Genomic DNA, 17,500 nt, shown 5'->3' with positions numbered 1-17,500 from the left:
AAGATTAAAGGGAATTAAGGGTGTTGCCCAGTGACCAGCAACAAAAGTCATACACTAATAAACACTTTAAGTCAATAATCTATCTATATAACCTTTGTCAGACACAGGAAAGGAGGGGGAATTTTCCCTAAATTTTTAGCTAAATAATGCGGTCAAATTAAGAGTTTGAGTTGGAGGGTAAAGCTTCTGTCCCTATAAATTAAAAAAGCTTGTGTTTTTATGCTAATTTTTATCAAAAGTTGTTCATAAAATAAAAAAAAAAAATACAAATGGCTTTATATCACTATATGTTCCATCAGCAACTATATGCAAAAGTCCTAACTTTCTCAATTTTCTAGTGCTCTGCAGGGATTCCTGTTTTAGGCCACAATGCTGAGAAAAAAATTGTTCTGGAGCAGATTTAAACATCTATAAGTAATAGTCTATTAAAAACACTGGGATTTGAGCAACTGTTACTCTTGTCCTTTGATAGAATTCCACTGTATAAAAATCACAGTGGTTTTACAGGGGTCACAAGCCAATTTCCAGCACCCAGAACTTTTTCTTTGACAGATCTAATAGCAGGTTATCTCCACACTGTGCTCACACACCCTTTTCATTTTTTCTTCCTGTCTTCATTATGGCAATTGTCCTCGTCTTCTGGCAGTTTATAGCTTAACTCTAGCAGTGCTGCACCAGCGCTCATGGTGCTTAGAAAGAATCAGTGCCTCAAAGAAAGTCTGTTAAGGGATAACTGGGTAGTCAGCTAGCTGGGACAGAACCAGAAATCCTGACATTTTGAACTCTTTCTAGGATGACAAGTCTGCTTCTGTTCTCAACATGAAAGATTAATTTGTCCCAGGTATTCACATCTCTCCTTCCCCTGCCATTTGTGGCAAGGTGGAAGCAAATGTCTAGCATACACATTCTTTCCCCAGCTGGATTCAGGTATAAAACTTTCTGACAAGAAACAGTAGTAAAGGGACCAAACCTAGCTCTGAAGATGAACTTAAGGCCCTTGAAATCTGTAGCATGCCAAGATAGCTTTATAATTTTTTTTTTGTTTTAATTTAAACTAAAAAAAAAACATAGAAGGATGGGCTGCTGAGATCATCTGTCACACCATCTGTGGTTGCCTAGCAGAATTACTCCAGCCTTGAGCTGGAGGAGCTCCCAATTGCAGCTGAACTGCAGTTGGGGATTTTATTAATACATCTCTCATTTATATAGCACCTTTCACTCTCAAGGATCCCAAAGTACTTGTTAAAAGATAAAGTTGAGGACTGAAGACTGCTAAAGGAGGAGAAGTTAGAAAATTTCCTCCCTCCTGACCAGTGGCTTCAAACTTTTTACTAAAGAAAGCATTTATTGCTGAATTTGTTATTCTCTTTCATCCCTCTGAGTGTGGCTCAATGGGAAGTTGTGACCTTCGGGACGTTGTGCAGCCTTGAGCTGATTTGTCCCTGCAGAGACAATTGCAGATATGCCGGGGTTTTTCTATTGTGTGTATGACTGACATGATTTGTAAGCATTGGTTATAAAGCTTTTTATACATACGTGTGTGTATATGTATATATATATATATATATATATATATATATATATATATATAAACATGCATTTATATATATATAAACACCTATGTTTATATATATTTAGAACACAGAAAATAACAAGTGGGAGAAACAACTGTGATCAGCTGGCATTCAGGAAAATTAAAAATAAAGCATGTGGTGTAATCAGTCGTTTTCAGTCAAATGGCATTTAAACCCTGCACTGATGCATAACCTGCTCCAGTGCTCTGTGAGGTGGGAGGACAGGTGATATGTCAGCTGTGCTGTGCCATGTAACTACAGTAGAAGGGCTGCATTAATGACAGACACAAGAGTTTGGATGAATGTTAACATGCTGCTATTTCCATGCTGAGATGAAGTAGCAGGGCCTGGATTTATCATTAAAAGAGACCCAAGAGGCTCTCACTGAGCCAGCTGTTAAGGCCCTAAAACATATGTCGCACCCTTCAGCTGTTCATCAATACAAAAGGCTTCCATCTCAAAGCACTTGACCTTGTTAGCCTCAGCAGTGTCAGTGATATTTTCAACAGGGAGACAACAGATCAAGTATGAAGAAGAGATTCTCTTAAGGGAAGTGTCTGCAGTCCCTGGCAGAATGAATGCAGATTTGCAGGCTGTGGATAATGGCTCCTATTTCTGACGTTTGTGGTTTGTAAAGGAGATAAACTTCTACTCTTTTTCAAAACAGCGGTAAACAACTGAAAAAAAATCAATAAAATAAAAATATGGTAGTGTCCAATAAATTAGCTCACCAGATTCCAAAATTTCCTAGCCTTCATCCACATCCCACACACTGGTGTGTGTTACTACTAGTGTTCTTATTAACTTCAAAGGAAGCGCAGCTTGAGTAAGGGCTGAGTGGGGAGTTCTGAAACCAGAGAGAATAACTGTAAGAATTACAGCAGCAGTATCACCCTGACATTTGCAGGTAGCATGAAACAATAGTGCTAGTGTGACAGTGCTTTAGCAGATGTGGTACTGACACACAGCTCTTAGGAAGGATACTGCATCCTCTCGGGTGTACATGGGTTAGTTCTAGTAGTCCCTTCACTCTCTGCATTTCCCAAAAGCACAGTAAGGCAGAACTAATAAGACTTTTCCACAATGGAGAGTCACCATTTTCCTCCAAGTCTATCCATTAAGGGCTTCCCCCCACTTTGATTTTGTGAGGGTAGTTAGTATGTATGGAATTTGTGTGTAAACATATATATTTCTATTTTTTTCTGTAACATAGAGAAAAGCTATATAACACAGCTTTTATCACATATTCAAACACACAGCTGCATAACACTAACCTTTAAAAATATCCCAAATGAGCCATTCCATATTTTAAATATCTGCCTTGGAAGGAGGGAGGTAGACAAAGGATACAAAGCATGAGAAGAAAAAAAAAGCCATGACAGATGTTAGATTGCTTAATGCTGTGCCAGAAGGCACTTGGATACTGTGATGCTGAGCACAGCCTGAAACTTCCACATGATATAACTGAGCTGGACCTTCAAAATGATGCATTTGCACAAAAAAATTAAAAATTGCAAGAATTGTTGTTTTGTTTTGTTGGTTGTTTTTTTTTTTGGGGGGTGGGGGAGGATGGGGGTGGGTGTTGTTTTAACTTGTCTTCTTGTTGTGGTCTTTTGGGATAGTATTCTTGTTCAGTGAAATGATGGCATGTCAGGTGGTTTTCCCAGGGCCTGAAAAGTAAATTTGTGCCCTTTAAGGACTATGGGGCACACACAGCTGCCCTCTTCAGCTCAGAAGTATGGCCTGATTATGGTAAAGCATTTTTTTCACCTATCACCATCATGTAGCAAATCCATCCTCGAGAATGCCAGCTGAAGCTGATGCACAGAGCATCCCATTACTGTGACCACTTCTGGGATGATGTTGTGGCTGGGAATTTGGAAGAGGGAGGTGCTCTTCTCTCCTTGGTTCCAAGAGTTCCAGTGTGGAGCTGCTCGGTAAAGAGAGGCTTTACCAAGACATCTCTGAATCACAAGGAAACAAGCTGCAGTAGTTGTTGTGCTGAGCTACATCTTTAAAGGTTGTGGAGAGCCCGGTGATGACTTCTCATCAGGACCTGCAGAGTTTCCAGACTGGATTTTTAGGGCTGGAAGGCTCTAGAATGGGACTCTCAAAAGAAGCATTACCAGTGTCTGCTCTGGCATGTATGCTGCAAACACCCCTGGTCTGGATGCAGGCCAGGGCCAGGTGGATCAGCACACCCCAAACAGCATCAGGAGACAGATTGCTGCACTGATGTGTCAAACTGCTTGAGGGGCAGGATGACACTGACTCAGCCTCCAACTTTTCCTGGCTCTTGTACTGTGCATTTCTCATACACATCTCCCTTCTCATGAACAAAAGGGCAAAGCTACAGGCCTACTCAGTTACACATGCATCCAATGTGAGAAAGCAGTTCATCTGATTAGGAACAAAAGAATTGGAGATGCAGACAGCTGTTTCTAACTGGGCACAGCAGATTAGGTATGTAAACCCCCGGCTGCCGAAAACTTCTTTCAATTTCTTGAGCAGAACTCTAGTTCAGCAACTTTGACTATGGGGGTATAGTTATTTGAGAGGCAGTGCTGCAGCTTTCATTATTTCCTAATGCAAAATCATGCTATAATGATACTTGAAAAGAATGTGAACATTAATTTGATAGTTAATGCAGAATGCAGATACAACAATTTTTTGTGGGATAATTTAACATATCTTCCACTTTTTTTTTCTTTCATAGAGAAGTGATTTAGTGATGTGTGAAGTCTGACAAGTAAATATCTTTAATGGTTTTCACCACAATGAACATTGAAAATAGCTCTTTTTCATACAATACGATTATGTATTAGATAACAGCTGGGAAGTGATAACGTGGAAGAGATCAATTCTGCAAGCTGCACAGCACCTGCATTTCTCATTGAAGTTGGTAGAAGCTGGAAGCACTCAGTGCTTCAGAAGTTTCCAGTACCCTCCAGCACTGATTTTACAAAAGAATTTGTTTCTTGAGCTGCAATTAAGTTATTGTTATGTTAACACCTCAGTCTTTTGATGCAAAGTAGCTGCAAAAGGAGGAAAAGCATCTTGAGCAAAGATCACTCTGCCAGTGATTAAAATGCTTTATGGTATCAATGTGAGTATTGTTCAAGAAAGAATATATTGCATAAAACTATGGCTTAATGAATAATAATAAATTAAAATAGTACATCAGGAATACATGTTGCAGAAGTAGTGTTCTTAAATATAACATAAAGTTTCTAAAAAAATTTTTCGGAGTATTAGAAAACTTCAGGCCACTAAAGCCAAATACAATTATTGCTTCTAGTAGGTAAAGTTGATCCTATTTTGCTGTAGACTCTGAAATGAGAGTAATTATAATCAAATATAATTAAGTAGTTCTAGAAATTTAGATACGTGGTATGTGTATGAAAAAAAAGTCTCAAAGCTCAGATCCAATACATTTTTTTTAATACTGGAAAGGAAAAATTTAACAAGAGAAAAGGGAAGAGAAAGGTGAAAAAATGATAAGAACATATAACTGTACATAGAAACAAATGACTGTCTTGAGACACAACTAGAGGTATTTGAAAAAGAAGGTATTATTTGTATAGTAGCTGTCATGGTTTGGCGCTGGCCCAATGCCAGTGCCCCCATGAAAACTTATCTTTCCTGGTGTTTGCTGTGAGATGTGATTAGAGACAGAGCAAAGCAGGCCTCTACTTGTGAATAAAGGGGAAAAAAACTTTATTATTATGTAACTGCAATAAAATGAACACACAAAGCAAAATGGAAACCTTTCAAAATGTTTCTCCTCCCCCCACTCAATTTCCCACAGAATAACACAAAACCTTAGATTTTTACCTAGTCCATCACCCTTCAAATAATCAACTCAGTCCATCTCTACCCTTCCGACAATCACCCCTCATTTCATCAAGGAGAGAGGAGTCCCTCTTGCACCACAGGCAAATTCCACTGGAAACACAGCCGAGTCCAGCTGTGTTTCCCCGTCACTCAGCACCACACTTCGTGACTTCTTCCTTTCATGTTCAGTGCTCTCACCACTGCACATGGACCAGAGCTGCTTTTAGGGTTTCCCTTTTCAAGGATGCTTCGCCCAGTTCCAGGAGAAAACAACAGTCTCTCACCTTTTCGGAACACTAGTCCCCCCCAATATTTCACCCCCTGGGGCCGAGGGGTCTCGAGAGCACCATCACTTCATCACCTGTCATCTCCGCTCACATCACTCCTTTGGCACCAAGCCATCGCCTCCCCCTAAAATGCAGTTTTGAATTACAGGAAAGGTTCTGTCCATGGCCATACAAGAAAAGTCCAGCCAAAAGCCACTCCATCATCTCCTCCACCTAGGATTTTCTCAACTTCTCTCAGTCGTTCTTCAACCTTCACAGCTTTCATCACACTTGCGTATTTCCTCTTACTTTATTTCCGTCTCTCTCCTCCTTCAACTCCCGGAGGATCAGCATTTGCAAGGTTTCCATCATCCCACAGAAGGGTTAAAATCACAGTCTCTACTCGTCCCGAACTCCCACACTGGCTCCGCTGGGCACTCTTCCCACTGCCCCCCCACTTCTCCTTCTCGGCCAGGCCAGTGCTATCGAATTTCAAGGTAGCACTGGCACCTCTCTCTCTCTCCCTCTCCCTCCTGAGAAAGGGGGGCTGTCCGATGCCTTTCCGAGTTCTTCCACCCTTCCATAATCTGTAGAGAACTCACTCTTATCCAAGCCATCACCTCCTGTCTCTGCTTAAGGCTCCGGCCTACTTCCCTTGGCCTCGTGGCTTCTCCTCCCCCACCCAGCCCGAAGCTGGGCAGGGGAGGTCTGACCTCTCCATCCACCGGAACCAAGAAAGAGCTCTCCTGGAAGTTCCTCGCTTTTAACCCCTGTATTCTCAGATGCGTATCCATATCCTCAATGGCCAAACCAGGTGCCAATATTCACATCTGAGCACCTATTGGTTTGACCACCACCACCTCCCAAAAACTCACTTCCTCTCAAACCACAACAGTAGCGCTGCCTAGGAAAAGGAAGCCTAATGTCAAAAATTATGAAGTACTGACAACCTTCTTCCACTCCTGTCAGTGCCTGAAGTCCAGAGTCATCACACTTCAGTGTACGCCTTCAGGGCTGTCCCAGTTCAGCTGCCTGGGGAATGAAATTAAAACTGTAATCTGTGTTTGGTGGCTTTGTAAGTTTTTTTTATGATTTCATGACAGAATAAAATTATTCCTGCTACCTGAACCTGTCAATAGAGCTTGCAAACTTCTCTCATGCTGCCTTTCTGTTGAAATGAGAATAAACTGAGGAACACAAAACTGGAGGACGAGAGTAGCAATGGCATTGGATGCTTGCTTTTGTTTCTGATGGCTGTGGACAGTGAGGAGGGAGGACTGTCCCCCTGGGCTCCTGTGCCTGCCTCCCCATGGGGATCTCACCCTGGAAAAAGAAGAAGGAAGGCCAGGGGAGACTGCACCCTCACCATGGATAGAGGTCCAGCTTGGGAGCATATGCACACCCTTTATTAGATTTAGCTGTCCCCTTTCTGCAGAGCTACTTTTTTTTTAGCTTCGCTGCAGCCCTGGGGTCTTAAACCAACCCCAGCTGGGTTTTCAGGCCCTAGAAGTAGAGACGAGATTGAATTTTGCTGTTAACATGCCAAAACATGCCTCTATTAGCTCTTCTCCTTGGTTGGGTAAGAGCATCTACCCTATCCTGTCATGCCATGCCATGCTTTCAGTCCCTCAGATAGCTCAGAGAGAGAAAAACTGCTCTTCCTCAAGAGGGATGAGAAGTGCATGCTTCAGTTTGGTGGGAAAATAGACAAAAATATCCTTCACATGCATGTACTGTCCCAGGGAAAACTCTGCTGGGTATGCTGCATCTTTTGCTTTCTTTTGGGGGCTACATGAATGGGAAGGAGTAGGGGAAGTCTTCTGTCATTTAGAAATCTTCCAGAGAGTGCTTTGAAAGGGAAACTTATAGATGGGCTGCTGTCTCCCTTGGGGTGTACCCAGCTGAAGAGTGAAATGTTAACTCATCTGTGGAGACTATTGTTGGTCTAAAGTTCCTCTAGGAGACCTTAAATTTAGCTACTGAACCTACATTCACTTTTTTAATCCTATTTGGTCTTTAATAGAGGGATAGAAGTGATGAAAAAACATAAATATTTGTCATTTTGTTTGAATAAACTCTCAGTCTATCTAATTTTTACTCATTGTGGGATCTTACAGATAGTACAGACACAAATTTATCATGCTATTCGTTTAAAAATAAAATTCCTGATTAGATGCTTTTCTCTTCTCTAGGAAATGTTCCACAGTAGGTAAACAGACTGAGAGAATACTTTGCAGTCCTTGAAAGTGATTGATGCTCTATATTATATATATTATATATGCTTCTTGTTACTACTGAGTCCTCTGTCCTTACTCTACATTGCAGGAATAATTTCCTTACTCCTACTATCTGCCTGAAATCATATGCACATTTGTGATGTCTTAATTTTGAATCAGTTTTGCAACTTGCTTGTATTCCTTTTGGTCCTTACTTTCAGTATGTGGGACAGCAGGGTTCCTGCAATCCCTTCCCAGTGGCAGATGACATGCCAGGACAGTACTTGCATCTGAGCCCTCTAGGACCACTGGCCTTCAGCTTTGGCCTCATTTCTCATACAAAAAAAAAAAAAAAGGAGCATTTCTGGCATGTTTTGCCAGCTCTGGTGTGTCTGTGTGTTGAGGCAGCGGCACTGCTTCTTGGTGATGACAAATCCATTGCAGCATATTTAGGTTCTGCTGAACTGAGGCAGAGACATTTATACCTACAAATTTGTACAAACACATATACTATTTCTTCATCTATATAGCATGCTATGGAAGGAATAAGTGAATTTATATATTTTACAGTTGTCTTTAAATTACTTTCTGACAGAGACTTGCTTTGCTAATGGAAAAAAAACCTGAAGAGTTTAAACTTTCCTTCATTTTCTGATTTCTTAATTCTTGTGTGCATTTTGTCAAGCACCCTATTTTTTTCTTGGCTCCTACATGCTGACACAGCACCAGTTTTCTTGTCTAATTTTATAAACTGTTCAGCCGTGCCATTATTCACTGTTTTCTTTTAATTATGTATTCTTGTTAACCTCTTTATCCTTTCAAAGTTGCAGATTGTGATTGACATGCAGTATTAATTAAGGCATATAATTTATGACATTGGAGCTTGAAATTAATAAGTGACAATAGAATTACATGGTTTGCCTAATTGTCCTTCAGTAATATAAAGATTGACACTTACCACAGCATTCAAAGTTAAAAGCTCTCAAACAGATAGTACAGCTGAATATAATCATCAGCAAATCTAAAGTAAAAAGATCCATTGTAAGAGACAGGCTGTTGGCAAAAAAAGTAATCTGTGGCCTTGTTTTATTAAATCAATATATGTGCATGGGTCAATCTTAAAATTAAATTAAAAGCATAGTTTTTTTCCCCATGACTTTTAATTGCAAATAACTTTTTTGTTAAATTTTTAAATTTTTTTATTAATTGCAAATGAACTTTTTATGTTCATTGAGATTTCCCTTTCCAATTTCTATTCCCCTCTGGCAAAGTCCCAGTATGTCCAACAGTAATGCTTGTTATTGTTGGTCCTGTCCACATCACTGCAGTTTTCTTTACAGCTCTGTACAGTCATCTAAATATTGGCAGCTTACTGCTTATAAGAACACCACTCTTTTTTAATAGCATAGCTTATGGTCCTGTAACTGCTGAAGAATATGAGACATATTCTGTTTGGGTGAGCACTCGTAATAGAATTGGGAGTTTGAAAAGTAATTTCCAATGACATCCTATTCTTTAAGAGCAAGCATTTCCTTGAGATCAATATCTTTGTCATCTGCTCCCCTGACACTGTTATAATGCCCATAAAATTTTGACTAATTTTGTCAAAAAATTATAAATATAAACATATGCCATGTGTAGATGAGACTTTTAGGTTATTCTACTTGAAATCCCTGCAGTTTTGTTTCAAGGAAATTCCTAGCTTTGTGTTATGTCAAAGAAACTGGTGACCTGCAGTATATGCTTCCATTTTAGACTTTTCAACATTAGCTCCTAGAGATAAGAACATTAAGAATATAAGAATTATTTCAGTCAGAATGCTTTTAAACAGAATTATTCATGTTAAACAGAATACTGTTACTGGAATTTTAGTTTATTGCCAAATATCAGAAAAAAGTACCTCAAATGAGGAAAGAGCCAAAGTGACTTCCCAAATATTTTTTTATGTAGATGAAATAGACCACATCTTGAAGTAGAGTGCTTAGAGCAAGATCCACCAAGATCCATTACCCTGATGAATTTGGACATAAAAATAATGAAAAGAGAAAAGCAGATTGAAAAATCTTATACTGTAGATCTGCCTATTTTGCTATAATTTCTCACTCTGAAGTGGTAGAGCACAAATTATAGATATCTCACATATAAGTCTGTGCAAGCCCTGGGGAAGCAAGCTAGTGAATGAAAGAAAGTAGTGAAAGCTACGCTCCCCACACTTTTAGTGCAGATGGAAGACAAGAAGGGACAAAGTGATAGGTGATTCCATGACCTTGTAAAATGCTGGACTGCAACACTATGAACACAGGGACGTGGCTGTGGCTCTGGTTTCCTGTGGGAAGGTCCATGCTGCCCCATCACTGCTGGGCTAGCAGTCTTCTTGCAAAGCAGAAAATTTGGTCAGTATGCCCCAACCCCTCAAAAATGATGCTATTCCCCGAACTGTAATTCTCTGAAATAAGTTGAAAGTGTGGAAAGGCTTGTTGTCCACTAGTTTTGTAACTTTGAAACTACCTTTTAGCCGTATTCCTTGCAGATAATCAAAGGAAAAATACCTCCTTAATAAAAGCTGGTCTTCCTTGATAACATATCTTGATATCTAAGGAAAACACTAAATATTATATTTGATTTGAAAGCAAATGAAATGTAATGAAATAGGAGTATGAAACAGAAGAATATTATTCCTTGTGATGCTATTTTTATTTCCTAAAATACTTTAGAATGAATTTTAAGAACTTGATTTTCAGTAGTCCGTTTTGTGCATTAATGGTTTGAAACATCACTCGATGAGAGGCTTAGCTAATGGTCACTTGGAAAATCAAAGTCTAAACTACCAGGTAAAACTGGTGTAGAGATAGCAGGATGTTTTGTTAAATCTACTGAAATTTCTCTTTATACAGCATATTTGTAACCATGCTGGTATTTGTTTTTGAAATCCATCAGGAGCAGCCAAAGGAAAACTGGGAGGTAAAATTGCCAAACAAGTAATCTCAGAACAACTATTTAAAAAATTAGAAGTCGTAGGAATAAAAACCAATATAAAGTTATAGAATTACAGAATATTCTAGGTTGGGAGGGACCCATAAAAAATATGGAAGTCCAACTCCAGGACCTGCATAGCACCTCCTCTGGAGTCACATTGTGTACCAGAGTACATTGTCCAAAGATTTCTTGAGCCCTGGCAGGCTTGGTGCTTGATGCTCTGAGAAGCCAGTGACCTCTGGGTAAACAGCCTTTTCTTAAAATCCAGCCTAAACCTCACCTGACACAGCTTCATGTCATAATGACATAGCATGAACAAAATCTCTTAATGATTGCTGTTCTTTTCTTTGGGCGTGATGTGTGGAATGCCAGAAAAGTGAGCCAAATTTTAGTTGCAGAAGAATTTTGGAAGAATTCAGCATGTCCATATCTTTACTCACTGTATCATTCTGCTCCAGACTGACAGCCCAGCAGAAGGGAATTGCAGGGCTCTGAGTTTGGACTGGAGACAAGGCGCAACTGAGCTGCCTGTGAATAGCACTACACATCTCAGTAAATAATTCTTTATTTCATTGTCATTTCATTGCAGTAGTTAAGGGAGGGTGACTTGGTTAAAACAAATGCAGATTGATTTGTCAAGAAACATGCTTCAACCTTGGGTGCCTATGCATTATGATCAATAATGTTTTGCTTTCTCTGTCCCCTCAAAGAGAATGTGCCTCCAGTTGAAGGGAATACAATTCTCTTCTGCCAGTGACATTTTATAACTGTGGAAGCCCATTTCTGGGAAGCCTTTTTGTTTGATGTTGGCACAGAAATAAAATTCATCAGACATGCAAGATGTGAATGGTCATGTGCATAGACCCTTTCTTTTATAATAGAAAGAGCAGAGATCGATAAAGCTCAGAAGAAGGAAACAGCTGTAAGCAGCCTTGTACTGGGGGTGTAATCCTGATGAATAATGTTGCTGTCATAACAGCAGGGATAATTTAATGCTGACACTTAGCAGCATGATAAATAGCTTGTCAGACATAGGCAGTGACAGAGTCAAGTGAAACTGCCCATGACAAGTTCTGAAATATTAATCTTCTACTAGACTGTGACTGTGCTGAAGGGGCAGCAGCGTACAGAAGACTTGGAGGAGAGACACTTTGTAATATAAACAAATGTACTTTAGGACAAAACGCTTTTATTGTGCAGAGAAATCTTCCTTTACAAAGGCTGTTACGTATACTATTTTTGTACAGGACTCTGAACATTTATGATTTACAACAGTGTGTTGTATTTTTACAACACATGCTCGGATAGAATTTGTCTGAAATATTTCACTTTTTATTGGTAAGAGGAATTTGTGTATCGAGGATTTTTTGGGGAGAAATATTAAATTAAAATTTATTATCTTTTTCTATTTTTTTTCCCATTAGCCCATACACCCTCCTTCCAAGGATTTTTCCAATTTACCTAGGATCTTTACTGTGAATATCACATAAGCAATGTGGCAGAGTTCCCAATGCCAAACACCAATTGATTTATGAACTGCTTCTCCATTAGAGATGACCTAGAGTGATGGTGGATGTAACAGGCACTTGATATTCAAACCAGACTATTTATTTAGGTGTAATTTGCTTAATAAAGTACTATGCTATTTTGATCTTGAGGGAGATGCAGTTGTCAACACACTACTCTGAAAATTATGCATCAGAGACTCTTGCATCTTGCATTTTGAATACTGTTTGGATTACCAAGACTCCTCATGACAGACAAATGTTCTGCTTTCATTCAAGATCAAAAAATCAAGAAAATGTGAGAGGCTATGATGGACATGCACTTTGTGAAGATAATGGCAGGATACAGCATGCCAAGTAATAATGTTCAAGATATCGTGTGTCATCTTGGAGAGGTGCAAGAGGTGCCACTTCAATGGTAGCCAAGGTGCAATGGTAACAGTAGGGACAAATATTTTCTAAAGTTCACCAGCTTTCCATAATAGTTATCATATGTCTATGATTACAATCTAAAAGGTGGTTTACCCCATTATAAAGATACAGGGCTTAATTGTTGCAAATGTGCATTGTTGTCTTTAAGTTAATAGTACTCTAATTTCTGTCTTGAAGAGGCTGTAAATTGAGCTGCCAGTGGAACATTGGCTCAAGGTCTTATTTATTCATCAATACAGTGTGGATGGAGTGAGAATGACGCATGTTTGGCTCCACAGCCAGTACAGTACCTAAAAGTCTCTTTATGTACCCTGACAAACTATTGCCTTATCAGTATTGAAGAAAGGTGTCTGAACAAGGTCTGAAGTGGCTGAAAAAATGCCAATGTTTTCTGTGGTTTCATTCTCCAACATGTGCATTGGTCAAAGTGCCAAGTCGTGCTGCGCTGAAATCCCAAAGGGAATGAGTACAGTTACAGGAAAGACCATGGGTAGTTGTTTGTTAAAGGCAAGGTAAAGTCTGCAAAGAGTTGAATTACAGTTCTTAGTGTGAGAACCATTTCTTTCAGTTCAAGGAAGTATGATGAATACAGATTACAGCTGAGCAGATTTCAGAGCAAGTCAAAAGAAATGGGATTCTACCTAGGACCATAGGGGCCCAGGCTACTTTGATGCTCTTTGGGAAAAAAGGAGATTGTGTCCTGGTTCTGAAAGCACCACAGTATGTTTGAGGAATACAGCTCTCCTGGTGCCTATACTTTTTGAACTTGGTTATATATTAGGTATGTATAATATGCTAATACTTCTATGCTTTAGGGTCTAATTTAGCCTGTTGGTATTGACAGGTAACTAATGTACCCAGGTGAACCCTATTCTGAAACTATCATAGCAGGATGCACGCGCCTTTTATGCAGCTTTTGTCTCCAGTGGTGGAAAGGTGACCTGTTTTGGGGTCAGCTCCAGTATTAAGAGGAAGTTATTCATACTCAGCAGTCACTGTTATAAGCACAGTGTGACGTGACTTACTTCTTGTTCTTGACTTTGAAACAATGTTTTTTCTGTAAATTCGCACAAATTTACAATAGAGGTTCAGCAGAAAACTTAGTCTAATGATTCCAAGAGAAGCTTAAAATTCTGCTAAAAAGAATGATAAATATAGCTTTTACTCTTCTGAGGTATCAGGTTTTCTCTATGTAATACAAATGTACTATATTAATTCAATTAACATTTTCTGTCATCTTTTTATATAATACTTTAAATCTTGCTGTGTTCAGTTTTACTCATTTTCCCTGTTTTTTGTTCTGACTGTAGTTTTGATGTTCGTGTTTCATTAATACTTTTAAAGTGCACACCAAAAAGAGATGTTTGGTAAACAAATTTTCAGCAGATAGATCCAGGAATCTTTTTCTTTGTAAGGAGTAGAAGCCAATACCAGCTTAATTTTCAAGGAGTTTTTAGTGTTGTCTATTAGACGGTCATGAAAAAAATATCTGCCAAAGCTTAGGCCTAATGAGAATTAATAGTGCTGATCTGTAGTTTGTTAGTTTCTCTGTACATCTGAATTGAGTGACATGAACCTGATGAATCTTCATATGCCAAACCTAGGACAATTTTTGTGCTGTGTTACCAGCTTAGAGGGATTTGTCATCTCAACAACTCAACTAACCATTGAAGTCCCTTTGCTCTCCTCCTCCAAGTAGTAGGAGATACAAAATTGTGGAAAAATGAATGGAGTTTTTCTATTTTGGGAAGCACATTTCCCATTCACTTTAGATGATAAACCAGGTAGAGGTAAAAAGAATTGTTTTGCCAGAAACATTGAAATGTGGATATGGAGTTCAAAAGGCCACATGAACATTCATGTAAGATGAGAGCAAATGAAATCTGAATTTCTTCCCCACTTTAATTACCAGAATATTTGTCTTTTTTTGACAACTAACAACTAACTCTTTTAGACAACTATTACCAAAATAGTTGTCTTTTTTTGACCAATAATGAATGAATAAATTATGTTTCCTTTTGATCAATAATTCCATCTTTTACACAAGAAGCCTTTCAAATTATAGTTTTTCAAATCAAGTGCCTTTCTGTGATGTGACTTTGAGGAAGAGTTCCTCACTAGATCAGTTAAGCAGGAAGTAAGTAATTATATGTAATGCATATTTAATAAAGCAATTTTTCAGCTTCTTTTTATCTACAAAGTTCTTCCTCTCATGAAGTTGAGTTGTTGAAATTAACTGTCACTAAAGGGAAGAGAAATTGATATAATAAAAGTATAATTTTAATGATGCACAACATGCATAGCAGGGAAGATTTTTCAAAAGGTACAAAAACTGAACTTTCTTCAAACCTCAAGAATAAAAATAATTGGGTCCCTCTTAGGGTGGATATTGTTTCATCTGCAGTCTGTTTAGCTCAATACAGCTGCCTGTAGGACAGAAATTATGAATAGACAAAAAACTGTGTGAGATTACATCTGCACAATATTTTTGTCTTGATTTCTTACAGACTTCTTAAAATCACAAAAGAATTGATGTTGTCCAGTGCTAACTCCTACTGGTAAATCTGCCCAGTCCTTGAGTGGTCCTAACATCCTGGGGTTCTTATTAAAGGAATTCTCACTATTAATGTGGACCTATATTTTCACATTGTTTTACCAAACTCTGATTCACCTACTGTGTGATGGCTCCATAGTTTATCTAATAGTTGTCACATAAAGACAAGCAAAAGTAGCAATAGAATGTCTTTAAACAAAGCAAAACAATTAGTCATTTTTACATTCATTCTTTGTTGTATTGATTCTTTGGAAAATTAAAAACTCATTTATCTTATCAGATATATGAAAGCCTCCAAAGAATTTCAAATTATAGAAACTGCTTGAAGAAGTCATTTATTAATTCAAAAGAATTTTCATTTTTGTTTTACATTTGAATATCGTGAAAATCCTGTTCCATGAATGCTGGGATAAATGCCATCTGGTCTCTTGGATCATCCCAGCTCAAAAGAATGTGACTTCTTGCCATCAGTCAAAACTTCTCATTCATTAACTAATAAAAAAAAAAAAAAAAAGAAAAAAACAAACTCCATTTTGCCAACATCATGGTTTTTTTCCAGTGAATGAAAGCCAGCAGTGTATCCCTTTTAGCATTAGTTTATGGCTATTCTAATGACACTGGTAGTTTTGCTTAGTGGAGCTCATTTATCTTTGTGTTCTGTGCCATGTTATGGGGAAGAGATGTGTAATATTCTGGAACTATACAGCTGTCAACTTTCTGGGCTTTTCTTTGTAAACAACTTGATTAAATGAAATGTCATTAGGAGCACTTTTGCTGGGCTTTTGCTTTCCTGTAAGACTTGATATGTCTGTTGGCAATTTCTCATCCGGGCCTCTCCCCCAGATGATAGCTTTGGAAAAATACGTACTATGGCATTTTGTATAACAGGAAATAAATAATAAAGTTGAGAAGAGCTATTTAATTAGGGCAAGCCACACCTGTTACCTATCTGCATCTCCTCAGCTTTGCATTAAAATGTTAATTGAGCACAGCTGCAGGATGGGCCCTATCCTCCTGGTTTGGAGTGTCCTTGACACTAATGTCAATTAGTGCAGTTCAGCTAGGAGGCAGAACTGATGCTCCTGCACATGCTTCCTTCTTTTTCCACCACTGATGGGGTTGCAGGACTTTTATCATAATGTCAGTTGTACAGTTTTTATAAATTTAATATTTTAATTTTTGTGTAGATTTTTATTTTTTTGCCATTACATGAGCAAAATAAAACCATAAACAGCAGATTTCAGAGTTAAAAAAATTAGCATACATGTACTAAGGTACCTCCCACATATTCCATACCTATTGGTTCCCTATTTTCCTTCCCTTTTTCCATACTACTCTTTGTAGGAGACTCCTGGAAATGAGTCAGAACACTTAGGCAGCCACTGGGGAAAGGAAAGAGCCCCTCAGCAGTTGTTGCTCAGGTGGCCAGGCAGTTTCACACTGCCTGGAGCCTCCTCTTCTCTCAGCCACAGTCACTTCCTCACTTCCTTCTCTGACAAGAAATCCCTTGTGTCCCTCACTGCTTTTCCCCTCCAGCCCCTTGCCCCAAGTGCTGAACAATCTGCTCTCCCAGCAGGAGGGAGTCTCACAGTAGCAGAATAGTCAATATTTATGTTGAGAGAACTGTACTTTTATAAAGCATCATGGGAAAAAAAAGCAGCAATAACAATACTATGGCACAGCACATAAAGTACACAAATCTAACCTAATTTAGTTTTTGCAGGTATAATTTTGCTGCTTAAATATAAGACTAACTAATATTGCTGACAGACCAACTTATAAAAGACTAACAGTGTACGCATCTGTTTCTCCCTCCCACCCCTCCCTTCTCTGAATAAAATTGCAGCTGGTGTGGACATCATCTCAGTGCAGTCTTTAAGGAATTCTGGGAAAAGGCATAGATGATCTTTTTAAGAAAATAAATTTTCAGTTGGTTCACGTTGAAATTATTTTACAAGGATAGAATGTTTTGTCTCTGCTTAGAAAGATTGGAGCCTGAGTACAGAAATCTAAATTGATTTGATTTTGAACTTCCTTATCTGAAAATGTTTATAAATAGGAAATATTTTATGATTTATTACCAGAAAGCCATCAACCCTCCTGCTGGCAAAAATGAAATAGCATTACATAGCTGTTAACCCCA

The sequence above is a fragment of the Motacilla alba genome, chromosome 2, assembly GCF_015832195.1.
Source record: "Motacilla alba alba isolate MOTALB_02 chromosome 2, Motacilla_alba_V1.0_pri, whole genome shotgun sequence".
Lineage (NCBI taxonomy): Eukaryota > Metazoa > Chordata > Aves > Passeriformes > Motacillidae > Motacilla > Motacilla alba.
The sequence above is the reverse complement of the archived record's forward strand: the minus strand, read 5'-3'. Positions refer to the sequence as shown.